Source organism: Triturus cristatus, chromosome 7, assembly GCF_964204655.1.
Source record: "Triturus cristatus chromosome 7, aTriCri1.1, whole genome shotgun sequence".
NCBI classification, from domain to species: domain Eukaryota; kingdom Metazoa; phylum Chordata; class Amphibia; order Caudata; family Salamandridae; genus Triturus; species Triturus cristatus.
In genome coordinates this window covers 1,646,605,350-1,646,624,557 of record NC_140590.1, presented here as the reverse complement: position 1 = coordinate 1,646,624,557, position 19,208 = coordinate 1,646,605,350, and the positions used below count along the sequence as shown (strand labels likewise).

Genomic DNA, 19,208 nt, shown 5'->3' with positions numbered 1-19,208 from the left:
TGGGAGGGTAAGAAAAAGGAGAGGAAAAGGGAAGAGAGGGAGGGATGGACACAGAAGGAGAAACAGAGGAGGAGGTAAAATTGAAGGGAAATAAAATAAAGCGAAAGAGAGAAGAGATAGAGATAGAGAAAGCAGGCTACAGAGAGGCAGAGGAAGTGAAAAGGGTCAATAGATACAGAGAGAAAGAGAGATGGAAAGTTACTTGAGCAAACAATCTTTTATAGAGAATATGCCAATTGCACTGCACACACTTGAAAACAGACTGGTGTTGATATAAATTGTGAGTTCTGCACTACAAATTTGCTCTGTTGGGTACCCCTCAATTGCTACCGATTAATCACTGATGAGAGGATGTAAGCATTTTTTACAGAGCGATTGATGCCACTCATACACACTGGCACAGACCTTGTCAAACTCCTTCACAGGCTTCCTTCAAAGACTCTCAGCTTCTTCGATGGCTGTGGTAGTGACACCATTTTTATGGTCCTTAGGGACTCTAGCCAACAAAATCCCAAACTGAAGAAGGAGGTGGTTCTGAAACACAGCCTCTAAATATGAAAATAAATGTATTCTATTTACTGACCTTTGTGCAGCGACCCAAACCAGAAGCACGAGCTTCAGGCAATGTGTGCATGTACGTAGGGATGGGTAGTTGTACAATGCAAACCCAATCCAAAAAATTGAGCACCTTACAAAGTTAAAGGCAATATACAATCCACAAGTGATTAGAGAGTTAGCTGGTTTGTGGCCCAATATGGCACCGTGATGTACATGTTATTTTAAGAGGTGTGTCTATAATATTTTCCTGAATTGGAGCAGGGTTTGGGTGGTCCTTATAGACATGGGCATGTTGCTCAAGATCCCGGTTGCAGAGAAGAAAAAGGCCTTTGCCTTGTTTGTTTCCTTTTTAACACTTCTTTGTCTCCAGTCTGATGGAGTCATAGTTCCGGGTCTGACGAGAGCCACCAACGATGCTGAGTTTGTCAGCCAGATAGGTGTGGGTGCAGGCTGTGTGTTGACTTTGCAAATGATGCAGATGGTTTCTAAGATGGAGCAGGCCGGAAAGGGTATCTAGTGGATGACATGATCCTATTTACTCAAGCTCTTGATGAGACATGCTGCAGCATGTATGATGGTGTTTAGAGAGGCCAGGGTGGAGTCTCGGAGACTACCATGCAGATGCAGGATGAGAGCTTGAATAGCAGTTCTGTAATCACTTTGTAGGAGGTGTGGTTTCACTTTCTTCAGTAGAGAGCCTTGGGACTAGACCGTCTTGGTTGTTTTAGTAATGTGTTTCTTAGGGGTGATGTTGGTCTCTCACATGAATTCAAGTGACATGACATTACTTGAAAGTAGGGTTTGAAGCAGTTAAGGTTTATGTCATTGAACCAGGTCTGTCCTATTCTTGTTTGTTGTTCTTGGCTATTAGCAGGAATTCCGTCTTGTTGGGTTTAGCTTCAGGTAGGTGTTGGATATCCACGTCTGGCTGAGGTTCAGGCAGTGTTTGAGGCACTGGATGTCTGAGAGAGAACTTTTTGATCAGGGAATCCAATCTTCAGTATTGTACCAGGCACAAATGAAGGTGGGGAAGAACAGAAAACCTTGTATTTTGCCCCTTACAGACGTGGCTTGTACTTTCCAGGAAAGTGTCAGAAAATACAATGCAGTATTTGGCAGACATTAAAGGTATGTAAATTTGATTTGGGTCCACTTGACTTACTTATGGTGCCTGAACCCCTTCATTGGCTCATAAGACCATATTGGGAGAGTTGAGGGCCACGCTTAGATAAATGCCTGAAGTGTTCTTGCCCAGGTTTTGTGCGGCTCTTCTTTGCTACCCTATGTGTACCCTTGTTTTTCACGTGTTCCCTCTTTTTTTAGGCCCTGCCTTCCCTTCTCACATCTCCTTCTTCCCCTGTTTTCCCCTTCTCATGTTTCTGTGGAGTTTAAGCACCTGTGCACAGCTAATGTGTGTGTTCTTATATCCTACAAAAGGTTGAAAAGAGCTGCACATTGATGCTCAAATTACTCATTATCTTGCAGACCAGTAAGGCTGATTTTTGTGGGTGATTTTGGCATTTGAGGCATGCATTGTTGTTTATTTGGCTCTGCAGAGCATTTGCTGCTTTGCTATTAAGAAAACCATTTGCCAAAAATAAAAACAGAAAAGTGGCCATGCATAACGGTGTGCTACTCGCCTGGAGCGGCTTACTGATGTCCACAGTTGCATACTTCACATCCCCTGTTGCCCCACAGAAATTCAGGCTGCAGAGAATTGACCAAGATGATGCGGAAATGTTTGGCCAATATCATAAATGGCGTAATTCCCAGACTTTACTCCTCGATTATGAGGGCCAGGCTTTTAATTAGCTCACTCCTTCTTTAAAAGAAGAATCTCAGAAGGTGGAAATTCAGGCAAAATAATGGAATGAAGGATAAGCAGCTGCCATTGTCAAAACCCTATATAATGCTCTTGGATGTAAACACTGCCCAACCAGGAACTTCATCGCTAATAAGTGGACACATGCACAACTCCATAGTCATTTGTAGCAATACCATCAAGTTATTCTACTTCTCAATGGAGGACCACCACTGCACTAGAAGTGCTCCTGAGAAGGCCGGATGAACAACACTGAAAGAACTGGGCTGGCCCACTGGAAAGGCAGCTAGAGATGAACACCAAACTGGACTGTTGCATGACCCTACCCATGAACCATATCGCAGAAGGATAGTTCTGCTCTGTCGAGAACACTCCAACCAGACACACACCTAGCAACCTTAAGATGGAGATCAGACCATGCACAGCCCTAGCGACCTTAAACTGTAGATCCATACAAGGACAGCTCTAGCGACCTGAAACTGGAGATTAGACTAAATACAGATTCAGTGACCTCAAATTTGAGAACAGACGTGGGACAGCTCCAACAACCTCAAACTGGAGATCAGACCAGTTACAGCTCTTGCGACCTCAAACTGGGAATTCAACCAGGCACGGCTCTACGGAACCCAAACTGGAGAACAGACCGGGAATCACCCCAGTGACCCCAAACTACACATCAAACCAGGTACAGGTCTAGGGACCTCAAACTAGAGATCAGACCAGGTACAGCTCTAGAAACATCAAACTAGAGATCAGACCAGGTACTGCTCTAGCAACCTCAAACTAGAGATCAGACCAGGTACAGCTCTAGCGACCCCAAACTAGAGCTCAGACCAGGTACAGCTCTGGCAACCTCAAACTAGAGATCAAACCAGGCATAGCTCTAGCGACCTAAAACTAGAGATTAGACCAGGTACCACTCTAGCAATGTCAAACTAGAGATTAGACCAGGTACAGCTCTAGCAACGTCAAACTAGAGATCAAACCAGGTACAGCCCTAGCAACCCCAAACTAGAGATTAGACCAGGTACAGCTCTAGCAACCTCAAACTAGACATCAGGCCAGGTACAGCTCTAGCGACCTCAAACTAGAGATTAGACCAGTTACAGCTCTGATGACATCAAACTGGAGACAAGACGAGGAATCACTCTAGCGACCCCAAACTGGAGAACAAGTACAGATCTAGCAACCTCAAACTAGAGACCAAACCAGGTACAGCTCTAGGGACCTCAAACTACAGATCAGATCAGTTACAGCGCTGGTGACATCAAACAGGAGACGAGACCAGGAATCACTCTAGCAACCCCAAACTAGAGATCAGACCAGGTAGCGCTCTAGCAACCTCAAACTAGAGATTAGCCTAGGTACAGCTCTAGCAACCTCAAACTAAAGATCAGACCAGCTACAGCTGCAGTGACCTCAAACAGGAGACCAGGCCAGGAATCACTCCAGCAACCCCAAACTAGAGATCAGACCAGGTAGCGCTCTAGCAACTTCAAACTAGAGATCAGACCAGGTACAGCTCTAGCAACCTCAAACTAGAGATCAGACCAGGTAAAGCTCTAGCAACCTCAAACTAGAGATCAGACCAGGTAGTGCTCTAGCAACCTCAAACTAGAGATCAGACCAGGTACAGCTCTAGCAACCTCAAACTAGAGATCAGACCAGGTGCAGTTCTGGTGACAACAAACTAGAGATCAGACCAGGTACGGTTTCAGCGACCTTAGAGATCAGACCAGTTACAGATCTAGCGACCTCAAACTAGATTTCAGACCAGGTACAGCTCTGGTGACATCAAACAGTTGATCCGACCAGGAATCACTTTAGTGACCGCAAACTAGAGAACAGGTACTGCTCTAGCAACCTCAAACTAGAGACCAAACCAGGTACAGCTCTAGTGACCTCTAACTACAGATCAGACCAGGTACAGCACTAGTGTCCTCAAACTACAGAACAGACCAGGTACAGCTCCAGTGATCTCAAACTACAGATCAGACCAGGTACAGCTCTAGCAACCCCAAACTAAAGATCAGACCAGGTACAGTTCTGTTGACATCAAACTAGAGATCAGACCAGGTACATCTCTAGTGACCTCAAACGGGAGACCAGACAATGCTAGCTCAAACAGAAGTAAAATGCCAGAGAGTCCAGTCGCAATTTCCTGTCTGCCTCGACCCTCTCAGCTCTCCAGAGAGGCCTGGTTCACTAATAGCTTTTGAGGTCCTTGGGCATGATTCAAGCTTTATGAAATACAAAAAATGAATGAAATACAAGGGCCCAATTCACAGAACTAACTTAAGACAAAATCCTAAACTTACTACCAATTTGGTATTCACAGAAGGCACTTACTCATTTTAGTATTCACAGAAGGCACTTACTCATTTCGGTATTCACAGAAGTTAGGAGTCCTAACTTTAGGACTCCTAAATGCCTTCTGTGAATACCGAAAGTCTTAAAGTTAGGATTTTTCTCAGTTTAAGAGTAGTAAAATTAGGAGTCCTAACTTTACTACTCCTAAACTGAGAAAAATCCTAACTTTAAGACTTTCTGTATTCACAGAAGGCATTTACGAGTCCTAAAGTTAGAAGTCCTAACTTTACTACTCCTAAACTGAGAAAAATCCTAACTTTAAGACTTTCGGTATTCACAGGAGGCATTTAGGAGTCCTAAAGTTAGGAGTCCTAACTTCTGTGAATACCGAAATGAGTAAGTGCCTTCTGTGAATACCAAAATGAGTAAGTGCCTTCTGTGAATACCAAAATGGTAGTAAGTTTAGGATTTTGTCCTACGTTAGTTCTGTGAATCGGGCCCAGTTTGAGTATGTTGTCCCTATTTAAGGTATCCTGCCTACCCTGGGACTCATACTCTGGTGTTAATAGTAGTTGTTGTGGTTGTTGTCTGTACTTACCTGTGCTGCTGCTGTTACTGACTCTTTGGTCTTTTCCCGTCAGGGTAGATATTTGTATTCTACAATTGTCTCCATTAGACTTATTGCTCGTTTTGACTTCTTGTAGTGTAATTGTTAGTGGTGGCCTGCCGCCCTGGTTGTTCCCTTTCCCGGTTACGCCGACGGAGTTACTTTGGGGTGTTAGTTCCTTTCCGAAGGTTGCTACCCTTGGGCGGGTCGTATGTGCACCACCCCAAAGGGCAGCTTCCCCCTTATTATATATGCTGACTCTAAGGCTTCCGTGCGGTTGAACTGTCTTTGTTGCTGAGCTAGGAGGGGAACTCTTGGCGTTCTGGTTTAGGGAGGTCTTGGTGTCCTTGCCTTGGGGGATTTTTCCCACATAGTCATTGAGGTTTTGTTTGATATTTGTAATTTCCTTTTGGTTGTTGCCCGTTCGTTCCGACTGGCTCCGGTCATTGTTCCCTGGTGCCTCACTTTGTTTCTTACTTTGTTGTGAGTTTAAGCCTTCATTTCCAAATAACGTTCCTTTTGTCCCTTCCTTCCGCTTCTCCTGTTTGGCGGAAGGCTTGAGCCCATGCGATGTGAGTTTTTTAATTTGTCCTTCTTTTTTTCCTTGTTGCCTTTTCCCAGTAAATTGCGGACACTCGTGGTGTTCACTTCTTTGATGCTTTCCCGTGGTGCCTTTAAATGGGCTTGGTTCATCTTCACTCTCTATGTGAATACTGCTCTGTAGGCTTGATATTGTTTATTTCTGTAGTACAAGTTCTACGCTCTTCCTGGTCCTTGCTACTATCTCCTTATCATTTTGCACGGGCTCTACTATGCTACTCGCATTAGAGTCTCTTTGTTCCTTGGGGACTTGTTCCTCCCTTCCTGGTGCAAGTTGCCTTCTGACGAGAGCCCTGGCACTTATTCTTTTACAAATTATCCACTGCTTTATTGCCACTCATTGGCTTGCATCCTATTTGATAGCTCGTGGGGGACGTTGCTTCCTCGTTTTGTGATTGTCCCTTCCCGTGAGCATGGCTGCATTACATCTGTCCTTCCATCGCTCACTTTTGAAGCACTACTTTTTTTTTTAGTTAGACACTCCAAGAGAGTGCATGTGTTTTACAGGTATCTCCCATGTGTACTTTTCCTCCTTAGTACCGCAATCATCAATGCTATCTCTCCCCCCTATGCTTCTTTCTCGCCCACTATATGATGTGCTCGCCCTGTATGCTTATCTGTCACGTTGATTTCCTGTCTGTTTGCTTCTCCCCTGGCTCCATGTTTCTCTGTCGCTCATCCATTTGCTGTTTTCCCAACCCTCGCATTTCACATTGCCCTCTTTCTCACTTGTTTGCTTTACTCCAACCGACCCTGTGCTGCTTCCCACCACCCACAACCGCCATGTTGTTTTTCCCCACCACCTTCCTCCATGTTGGTCCCAGACCCCCTCTGTAGCTTCCCCTACACCGGCTTTAAAAGAAAATGCTTTTGCACATTTTCTTTTTAATTTACCTATCCATTCAGACCGGTAGGAATAAAAAAAAGGCCCACATTATTTAGCATCTCTTCAAAATGATGCTGCTAAAAAAAACACAACTTTGTTAACCCCTAGTTTTAATTGGAGAACTTCTCTTCGGGTCGCACAGAACTCCTGCGCTGTAGACAGCCGACCTATCTAGGTTCTCCAGCTCACCCAGTGAGTCACAATTTTAAGAAAGCAGAGGCATTTGTAAGTTTATCACACGTTTTTGAGTCTCAAACCACAGACAGCAGAGCTATCTCTCAATTTAACAAGACGTTAAAAGCGCTTTCCTTCGGAAGAATCTCCGTCTCCCCAGATTGGGACTTAATGCAGACTTGTATGTTACTGGGGTCATCTTATATTTCGTATATCCAAGGCCACTAGAATGATGCGGCTAAGGGGAATGAATTATTCGCCAGTAGAGGTCCAAATTATACAAGGAAAGGCAAATTATGCAGCATACTGTGGCTCATTTTGTGATAGTATTACTTCCTCGTTTTGTAACTTGTACACAGGGTAACACTGTCTGGGCACATTTTCATGTCATTAGCACCAGTTTATCACCCAAATACAGCAATGAGCAACAGAAATAGGACCAGTCAGCCTTTGCAAATGGCCTTCCCCTGTCATCAACACGTTTCTGCATTTTTAGTAATTTTTGATCCGTTTGAGCTCGAAACTAAATTTATTTTAAAAAAATCTGCAGATTATGCAGCAGATGATGGATTATGTGGCAAATGTGGCAAATCCATAAGGATATAGAAAACATCAGTGCCGCAAAATCGCATGATTCCATTGGCCCTCCATAAATTGACAGCAGTTACCCCCACTTGCTATGACAAATATCCGAGCCATCACATTACTAAACAAGTAAAGTATGCACTTGAAATACAGGCTGAGATGGGAGGGGGTGGAAGAATGCATTGTAACCAAACTATTTAATCAGACCCTCTGTATTTTAGTCAACCCCCCCCCCCCCCCCCCCATACTGAAGCGTGGTTACAGCTGCGTTGGGCGCCTGTGCGCATCTGAAGAGATTGCCATACAAAGGAAGTCCTCGCCTGCTCCGCTTGGCACAGCGTGCTCACCTGCTCCCTCAAGGGTACACCTTTGAACGCGTACATTGTACCCAGGCAGCGCAAACCTTCCAGCAAGTGAAATCCAATCTGTTGTATTGACTCAAGCCCACTTGAAGGCCTACTCATCTGGAGAGCGCGCGGGATTGGCTGATGTAGGCGGCTCCATTTTGAAGAGCTGGGACACAATGTAGCGCAGTGTGTTAAAGTGGCTCTAACAAGATCATGCATGTATGGCTTTTGCATTGAATGCCTTTCTGAGGGGCTCTGATCTCAGAGCCCAGGAAGGCATAGAGCGGGAAAAGAGACTGAATGCGCTGTTCTAGCTAGGAGCACTCTTAGAAACTCAAGGAATAGCACAGCTGCTGTTTTGTAACCTTGGGCTGCATCACACATTGTTATTTTCAAAGATTACCCAGAAACCTCTGTTAAGCCAGCGTTTGCACCCCCACAAACCTACACCAATGCTGCACATTTAAGACCCAGAGCAGCCATATTGGATCCTACATATCACTTTGTCACTATACTGTAATAGGACAGGGCACTGCCCAGTTCTGTGCCAACGCTGGCAGCACAATGTGATCAGAATGATGGGCTACCTGATGCTTTGTTAGCGAGATCTGTCAGGATGTAGTAGTTCTGCTCCGCAAAATAGGCCATGGCTGTGGCACCATGCCGCAATTGTCACGCCTGTTGGCCAAAATAGAGGTTTGCTTGTATTCGCAGAGCTCTTTTTTGCCTTTTGTAATTTTAGCATTATGTCACCCTATGTCTCTCAGTGTGACTAGTTCCTCCATTACTGGGTGCCTTACTCATGTCAAGACTATGCGGTACTCCTTTGATGAGACGTAATTAAACGTAATTAGACCCCAATTTGAGCCAGGAGTGGGCCCGAGTGAAATTTAAACAACACTGTAATTCATGTAATTTCGGGCATTTCTTATTACGCGTGTTAAACAAAATTACTGAAATTATGCTATTACACCATGTTGTGTAATTAAACTTCTGTTTGCAGCAAATTTATAGCGTGGGAACACAGGAACTATAAAACCAGAATGGGAGCAGGTATTGCTCACAGCAGTTGTGTTCTTTGTGCTTTTTGTCTACAGCATAATGCATCCTGGTGTCAATTTTTCACTCGAGGTTGTATTTCATGCTAAAATATATCACAAACTGACAGATAGGCTTTATGCATAATTACGCACAGTTTTACATGCACTTTCACACAAGCAAATTTTGCACATCCCCTAGTCAGGAGTGGATTTTGCCTATTCTATGTTGTCCTGATTGGTACTTTCAGTGGGCACACCTCCTTAAGGAGCACTACCCCAGACCCATCCGTCTACCTTGGACTTATCCCTGAAGGCGATTTTTAATATGTAAATGCATTAATTGTGTATTATTTATGTTTAAAATAACTATAGCTAATGTAAGCCTATATTTGAAAATGGCTAACGTTTAGTTGCCATATTGCCTTGTTTCATGTGTCTGTCTTTTCCAGGAGAGGCTGATGTCAAATGTATTATTTCTATGCACCCTTGGTTTTCTATGCACCCTTGGTTTTCTATGCGCCCTTGGTTTTCCGTTCCCATGGGAAATGTTTTCTGCATGTGATACTTTTCGAATGTATTAACAAGCTGTTGTGATGCACCTGCATAGTACAGCTTGGTCCAATGTATCTCAATAGGGTTGAAATACATTTCATTTTGAAAAATGCTTAGAGTAGCCTCATTGTGCAGTAGCTGGAGAAAACGATTGACTTAGTTATCTATTCGTACCTTAACTCTGATTGGCCCGCTATGTGGGAACCATGTGTAGGTGCATGGAATGTTAGAATTGAGTGAAATAAATGAATACAATGTAGAGGAGAATTCATAGCCCTTTTTCATTGACTTGCTAGTAGAGCCTTTCCTGCTTTAGCAGAGTAGGCTGCTCTCTTTATGGGAATCTGATTTTGATTAACTTTCCTTTTTGAGACAACTTTATAATAGTTTGTCTTTGTTTCATGATCTTTGAATTCCTTTGAAATACATGGACTAATATATTCATGTATTGATGATCGATTAATAACTAATTTGATTATTTGGATTTGTAACTTTGTTAATCCTTTAATAAACTTTTATGGTTTGAAACGTATCCACTCTATGTCTTTCTTGTGGAGCCTGATGTGCTTCATGTTATTGAAATGTATTGAATTTTGATGGTAGCCTAAAAAGCCTTAGTCTCAAGTCTCCCAGAGATCCTTTTCATGCATGTCAATCCTGACTGACGCTTTGGAAATAATTTTCCGCCCAGAGCTAAAGAATGCAGTTCAGTTTTGCTTGCATGCCTGGCATTTCAACTCTGATTTTGACACACGTCTCCATCAGCTTGTCCCTGATGCAATAATTGATGCCCTTTCCTGCACGGTTGTCAAAATATAGACTTGACAGCTTGACCTGCCGCTTCCTCTGGTTCTTCCATTTTAAACCATGGGTTAGGGACGTCTTCTAGGACGAGCCCAGTGGTCTCATTTCATCAAAATACTAGAAGACAGGATGGCACATGAAGTGCTCTTTAACTCCCTGATGGCGTCACAGGAAGTTACTTTTTTGACATTAGCCCCTAAGGATGGAACACTATAACTTTTCTTAGCAAACTTTAGTGATAACTCAAAACTGCACAACGTTGACAGAGACTAATAACCATCACACACATCAAGCTACTAAAAGTATCAAAAGTTAAAAGAACAAAACGGTGACTGATAACAACCACACACATCAAGCTACTACAAGTATCAAAGGTATAAAGAACGAAACGGTGACTGATAACAACCACACACATCAAGCTACTACAAGTATCAAAGGTATAAAGAACGAAATGGTGACTGATAACAACCACACACATCAAGCTACTAAAAGTATCAAAAGTTAAAAGAACGAAATGGTGACTGATAACAACCACACACATCAAACTACTACATGTATAAAAGGTTTAACGAACTGTAATAAATGGTGACTGAAAATCACAAAACACATCCAGCTACTAAAAGTATCAAAAACTAAAGAGTGTTAATAAACGATGACTGATAATCACCACACACAACAAACTACTTAAACTACCGAAATCTAAAGAGCGTTAATAAACGGTGACTGATAACTAACACACACATCTAGCTACTACAAGTATTAAAGGTTTAACGAACTGTAATAAATGGTGACTGAAAATCACAAAACACATCCAGCTACTAAAAGTATCAAAAACTAAAGAGTGTTAATAAACGATGACTGATAATCACCACACACAACAAACTACTTAAACTACCGAAATCTAAAGAGCGTTAATAAACAGTGACTGATAACTAACACACACATCCAGCTATCAAAAGTACCAAAAACTAAATAACATTAATAAACAGTGCTATCCACCAAGCTTTGGACTGCCAATAGGTCTAACTGATGAATGCATGGTCAAGCCAGACAATGTCAAGCCATTAACGTAAAATCCATGTACATTAATGGCTGCCTTTTCAAATCAATGCTGCTGCCAGAGAAAAACACCATAGATTATCTTGTTATCTAAGATACTTTATTGGCATTACAATGGCATGTGTGTGACTCTTAAAGTTCAAGCTTAGGCAGCTGGATAAATAAACAAAATGATCACAGCTGTGTGGAGGGCAAGCCCTTTTTTGTGGAAGCACAAAACGTCTGCCCGATCAAAACATGTACTCCTGGCTCCCAACATGTTGGTGGAGCCAAAGTCCCTCTCCTGGTGATTCTCACAAAATTGTCTGGTGACAGCTGCGCTGTCAAGCCAGACCATAAAAACATTAATAAATGGTGAATACTAACCACCATAAACAACCAGTGACTCAAAGTACCACAAATTAAAAGCGGAATTACTTGGAAAAGGTCTGTATTCATGATGGTAAATCATTATGCTTGCACAGCTGTTCACATTTTTTGCAAGAAACAAGTTAGGCATGGTATTTGGCCCACAGTTGGAATATCTATTTTAAAGGACTGCTGTGCATATGGCCAGAGATGTGGTAATACTATTTCCATTATGTCAGTGCAATTTGTCTTCCAGGAGAGTGGACACTGGAATGCACTTTTCAGGAGTGTGTTATTTACATAATTATTTATCAATGATTTACATAGAGTGCAAGGCCTTGCCTTTGAGTTTCTTCAGGCCTCCGGAGAAGTGCCGGGTTCTGTAGGTTTTTGAAAGACATTAAAGCCCAATGACTGACAGAGAAGCTTCACACTAACAGTCTTCAATTGCTACTCCTTTGAGCAAAAGTCCAATTATGGGCAATACAGAACAGCTCTGTTGTGAAGCCCTTCTTGGAACACAGGTAGTTTGCTCTTCTCTGCTCTCAGGGTTGGCTTCAAAGCCTTTCATTTTTGAGACCCTGTCTCCCTCCATGCTTGATCTTGCTGAAGACTTGCTGGATGATCAAATGTACTGTCACTGAGTGCAGGATCCTGTTGGGCATTCAGTAGGTAGTTTTTGAAGCCACAGAGGGCATTTGTCTCATTAGGTCTTGAGCACAGAGCAGAGGGCTTTGAACTTGTGCCTCACTTCCACAGCTGGCCAGCGAAGCAATTTCAGGGCCGGCTTCTTGTGGTCACAAAAGGTTCAAAAATAATCTGACAACCTTAGCTGAAGCCTTTGAAGTCTCTTGATGAGCATCTGCAGGAGCACTGTTCAAATTATGTGGCACTATTCTATCAACCATTACGAAGGCTTTCATCTACTCCTGCGGTGGTCGATAAGGAGGAGAAGTAGGATTCTTCAGTGCAGAAATAGCTACAGGGTGAAATAGAACACTCTAGTACTTTACTTTCAGTGAGATGTGTAGTGGTGCTCAGAGTCTTGGAAGCCAGTCGAATGATGGAGCAATAGCTTCTGTTCTCCTTAGTGAGACTCTCAGACTGGGATCACAGATATCAAAGCTATCATTTTCTCACTAAATTGCCTTCCTTTCATCATCACATAGAAATGAGGAAGCATTTTAAAGTTTTCATACAAGTGAAGGGACCTACTTGAACAAGTGTGTGACAGCAAAAGTGCTGCTGTCTGTGCCAGTGAATCGACTCAGCTGACATTTCACAGATATCTCCAGGAATTTCCCAATTGGCACTTTGCCACATAATACTGTACTTTGATGGCAATGTGGTTGGGTTCAGAGCAGATAATCAAGTGCAGAGGATTGCATAGCATGAACACACTAGGATCATACAGGAATTGTAAGAGAGATTGCAATTTATCATCCACTAGAAAAGTGGTTCTTAGCCTTCTGACTTTCGTAACCCCCATTGAATCACTACTTGAACCTGGGTATCCCCTCCCAAGCAATTTTAACAATTGAAAATTTAAACAATACACAAAAATACAGAAACTTTCCATTTTCAATTTTTGTTTTATGTAAATTTGCTTTATTAATCTGCTAATATTATTTAATTTTCTGACTGCTGTGCACCCACGCTCAAGGATCCGCAGACCACAGGTTAAGAACCACTGCACTTGGCAATGTGTGGTTTTTGCTGATATTAGAGGCTGTCTAGCATTCAACTCTCTTCTACTGTCTTTGCTTCTTGATAAATTAATCCTGTGATTTATTTGTTGATTACTTGTTATCAGGATGAATAAGTATGAATTGAATGTTGGTCATTTGACGTTTCATGGGTTTGCTGTTACCATTGTCCATCTGCCAGCTCCCCCACACTGCTTGGCTACGTGCCTCTCTTCCAGGTTGGCCTGTTTTCATTCCTCTGTGCCTAGAGGTACTGTCAGTTGCTTGCACAGCCCTACCTATCACTTGCCCCATCCTACTTGTGTCTTCTGCCTAGTTTGTTTAGTGCACCCGTCTTTGATTAGCTAGACATTATTTTACTTTGTACGCTCATCTGTGCTTACTCAGGCTTTCTTTTACTCAGTGCGCCCATCTGTACTTTCTCAGGCTTGTTTTTGCACCTGCTTGGTCTTTATTTTGCGCTCACTTGGGATTTGGTTTGTGTTTACTTGGGCTATTGTGCTTGCTCAGGCTTTATTTCATACAGTGAGCCTCACCGCTTGCTCGCCGTTACCACTGCATGTTTCCGGCATCCCCAGCGCTCCTTCCAGGACCTACTTAATGGAGGCTGCAGAGTGGACAAATGAAGTGAGTGCGCTGCTGGCGTGTTGAATATATTACAGGAAACAATGGTCCCTGAAAACAAAAGGAATAAGTGAAGCAATAAATATAGCCAAAATTGTTTCTATATTTCAGCCAGTGTCCAGCCGGACAGAGGCACCTTTAATAAGTTGAGATGATTAACAATGAATCAAAAAAATGTAAGTATGATCTCAGTGGGATACAAGCCTGTATCCTGGGACTTACATATTGTAAGAACAAATTGTGAAAAGACGTTCAGGCAATTTGTAGGATGTTTCAATCAGAAAATTATATAGAATAGCGAAACATCTGATACATTTACTGCCACCTTCACATTACGTTATGTACAAAGAATACAATGTGTAAGGTAGACAACTGTGTCGACGGCGTTTCGATCCATATCAGGAGGATATCGGATCATCATCAGGACTAATCAATTAAATTGCCCATGTTGTAAATCCTCATTGTACGAGGGCTCTAGGACCGGTGATGTGTCCAGATAATTCTTAAACGACGCAAGTCTGGTATCAAGAGAAGTAGGGCGATGCCTACGGCTTACGGATTCCGGGAATACAGGTCACGGTGTAATGTCTGTGATATGCGGAAGTCACTTCCGCATTCGCGCTGCCCGAGCGAGTCGTCTCTGGTGTGGTCACGGTATCCGATCCTCTCACCATCCTGAGACTATCACAGACATTACACAGTTGTCTACCTTACACATTGTATTCTTTGTACATAACGTAATGTGAAGGTGGCAGTAAATGTATCAGATGTTTCGCTATTCTATATAATTTTCTGATTGAAACATCCTACAAATTGCCTGAACGTCTTTTCACAATTTGTTCTTACGATATGTAAGTCCCAGGATACAGGCTTGTATCCCACTGAGATCATACTTACATTTTTTTGATTCATTGTTAATCATCTCAACTTATTAAAGGTGCCTCTGTCCGGCTGGACACTGGCTGAAATATAGAACCAATTTTGGCTATATTTATTGCTTCACTTATTCCTTTTGTTTTCAGGGACCATTGTTTCCTGTAATATATAACCTCCCAAGGTCCCTGTCCAACTTCCTTTGGGTGCCCTTGTGTTTTTTTCACATAGCTGGCGTGTTGAAGGCAAGCCTGTCTGCGCCTAGAAAACAGGCACTCAAGCCCTTATCACCAGCCTTCCGGACTATGGAAAGCCACTGTTCGCAGGGACCTCCAACAAACTCACAAGAAGGCTCCGATGATACAGAACTCAGTGGCCAGACTGATCCTCAACCTGCTCAAAAGGATCCAAATCACCCAGCACCTGAGAGGCCTCCACTGGCTGCCCATTCAGAAAAAATGTCAATTCAAACTTGACACATGCCTACAAAGCCTTCCATGACCAAAGACCTGAATATCTGAACAACCGTCTAAACTTCCGCTGACCATGAGAAACCTTTACTCTGCCTCCCTTGCCCTGGCACAGACTCAACACATCTGCCGTAGCCACTGTGGAGGATGCTCCTTCTCTCACCTCACCGCCAAGCACTAGAACAACTTCCACCTCCGAACACCTCTCACTGGGTGGACTTCAGGAAGAAACTCAAGATCAGGCCCTTCGACTAGGCCAGCTTCACAGTGCCTCGATACCCATACCGATGATAAGTCACACTCTACAAGTAGCGATTGATGGATTAATTGACCCTGCCCAGCACCAGGCATCCTGGTCCTTCGGGCACCCACAAGTACTACAAGGCAGATCTGTGAGCCGTGTACTCCATGAACAACGCAACAACTGCGGCCTTGCCTCTCCTCACTCCAAAGCAGGACCATTCACTTGCCATCCCTGTCTCTTCACCTGCAACCTAAGACCATCCACCCCCACAAAAATCCATGCCATGCCCACCCCACCGACTGACACCACCTCGGAACCACTCTGATGCCTCCTGATCAACGCCAGATTACTGTTCAAACATACCACCAAAGTATGGGACACCATCTCCACCCTTGCACCTAACATAACCTTCATCACAGAGACCTGGCTCAACGCCTCCTCTGCCCCCAACAATGCCACAGTGACACCCAATGGCTACAAGATGACACACCGGGATCGTACCAACAAATACAGAGGTGGCATCATCATCATCCACAAAGAATCAATGTGCTACACCACCACCGAAGACGACACTACACTGACCATGGAACACCTGAATATTCAACTCCACACTGATGACAAAACAACCATCAATGGCATCCTACCAGCCTCAGTAACACCAACACAGACTTTATCGCCCCACTCACTATCGAATTCAAGCACTACATCTTCCTTGGAGATCTCAACTTCCACCTGGATGATCCCACTGACGCAGACTGCACCAACCTCTTGGAACCAATAGACAACATCAGCCTTACCCAGTTGGTCACATACCCCACACACAGAGCTGGACACACACCGGGCTCTATTTTCACATCCAGCAACAGAGTCAAAGACAGCCACACCACGGAACTCACCTGGACCAACCACTTCATCATCCACTTCACCATCATAGGATCACCTGCACCACCCCAAATCCTCCCAACACCTCCTTCCGCAGCTGGAGCAAAGTGACACAGACTCAATGGATGGATGCCTTCAACACCACCCAGCCCGACTCCGCAACCAACCTGAAGCATGCAGTCGATAACTTCAACACCTGAATCATCAATGCCACCGACCTGTTAGCCCCCACCAAATCAGCCAAAACCCACAGATCTACCAAACAAGCCAGAGGGTACACACCGGAACTCAGCATAATTAACTGTGAATGCAAACAACTGGAGAGAAGATGGCCCACCAGCAGAAACAATACATTCCGAGCCTCCTTCAAGTCAGCCCTCAACAAACATCACCAACAACTCAAGGACAGGAAGAGGATGCCCCTTGCAGATTGCATCGAGGCTAGCCCCAACTGCACCAAGGAACTCTTCACCATGATCAGAGAGTTCTCCTGCCCTACAGCCACAGAGAACATGACCCCTCCCTCACAGAAACTCTGCGACGCTCTAGCGAATCACCTCCACAACAAGATATCCACCATCTATAGGAGCTTCGAGCCCCAGCCCACCAAACTCCTAAGCCTCCTCACTCCAACGGAAGCCTCCCCTGACCAACATCTCACCACATGGCAAGAGCTCACCACACCGGACACCACATCCATCATGAACTCCTTCCACTTGGGAGCTCCCACTGACCCCTGTCCCAAAGCCTCTTCAACCTAGGAAGCAACAGGATCAGCCACCAAATCATCACAAACCTCAATGCATTCATCACCACAGTCACCATTCTCTATGCATGGAAACATGCAGAGGTCAGACCTCTCCTCAAGAAACACTCCGCAGACCCCAGCGTACTCCAGAACTACCACCCCATCTCACTGTTCCCGTTTCCCACCAAAGTCTTGGAGAAGGCCATCAACCGTCAGCTCACCGAACATCTGGAGAGAATCAACCGGATTGACGCCTCCCAATCTGGTTTCCGAGCCAATCACAGCATCAAGACTGCCCTGATCACCGCCACGGAAAACATCCTCACCCAACTCGACAGAGAAGGACCGGCCTCCCTGATCTTTCTTGACCTATCTGCAGCTCTCAACATCATTTCCCACCACACGCTCATCAATAGACTGCACCAGATCATAATCAAGGGAGACGCACTCAGATGGATAGCATGTTTTCTCACAGGATACACGCAGAGATTCCACCTACTCCCTTCACCTCGGAACCCACAAGCACTGTCTGAGGCATCCCTCAAGGCTCATCCTTCAGACCCACCCTCTTCAATGCCTACATCGTGCCCCTGGCTGACACTGTCGAAACCCACGATATCAACATCACATCCAACACCAACAACACCCAGCTCATCCTCTCGCTCTCAGCAGACCCCCCCACCACCAAACCAGCTTCCACAACTGCATAAAGAATGTTGCAGCCTGGATGAAGGACAACTGTCTGAAGCTCAACACAGACAAGACCAAAGAAATGAACTTGGGCAACCATACCTCCCCCAGGAACGACACCCTGTGGCCCACTGAACTCACACCCACCCCCACACCCAAGAATCATCCTGAATAGCAAACTCACCATGAAACAACAGATGAACACAGTCGCCTCTGCCTGCTTCCATACTCTCTTCATTCTCCAAAGAATCTTCAAATGGCTGCCCAAAAGCACAAGAAAACCAGTCACGCAAACCCTAATCACCAACCGTCTGGACTACAGCAACACTGTATGCAGGAACAACAGCCGAACTCATGAGAAGGCTCCAGGCTATACAGAATTCAACTGCCAGAGTGATCCTTAACCTGCCCAAATGGACCCACATCACCCAACACCTGAGGAATGTCCACTGACTCCTCATCCAGAGAAGATGTCAATTCAAACTACTAACACACACCTCCAAATCTCTCCACGACCAAGGACCAGCATACATTAACCACTGCGTGAACTTCCATCATCCAACTAGAAACCTGTGCTCCGCCTCCCTCGCCCTCGCAGTGGATGCTACACATCCACCGGAGCCACAGCGGAGGCCGCTCCTTCTCCCATCTCACCGTCAAGTTCCAGAATGCCCTCCCTTTCCACCGCCAAACATCACACTCGCTGATGGACTCCAGGTAAAGACTCAAGACCTTGCTGTTCGACTAAACCTAGCAACCCAGCATCTGGATACCTTCACGGGTAATAGTCCGTGCTTTGTAAGTACTGTGTGATTGATTGATTGATTGATTGATTGATTGTTATACGGAGTTTAAAGTAGTTTATACTAGTACACTTTTTCTATTCCCAAATCTAAATTCAGTTCTTGATCTGTGGAGACCCAGCAGTACTCAGAGTGTGAAATTAACCCTTTGGCTCCCTTTTGTTGCAGTTACAGTTAGAAAGAAGTAAAATGGGATATCACCCACAGCCTGTAGAGTTAGGAGTTGAATTGGCGGGAAAAGGGTTGCACAGATGGAACGGTTGGTCCTTAGTTTTCATCAGTTTCCACTCATGTGCTGCCTCATAAAATCACCGTAAAATGTGCTGCATCAGTCTCACTGGTGGTAGTCTGCATTTACATCTACATTTATGAAATACCATGGTTACTGGTTGTGGTATTGCAATAACTCAGTGGTATATCACAGGCCCCAACAGACCCTGCAGCACAAGTGGGCCTCCAACCCCTCATAGGGGTCC

The 19,208-nt window shown here is 44.3% G+C and overlaps 1 protein-coding gene across 1 annotated transcript in view; it reads right to left on the bottom strand.

The window, feature by feature from the left end:
- CHRNA4 (cholinergic receptor nicotinic alpha 4 subunit) overlaps window positions 1–19,208 on the bottom strand; it is a 254,927-nt gene that overhangs the window by 16,558 nt on the left and 219,161 nt on the right. The window lies entirely within an intron of this gene.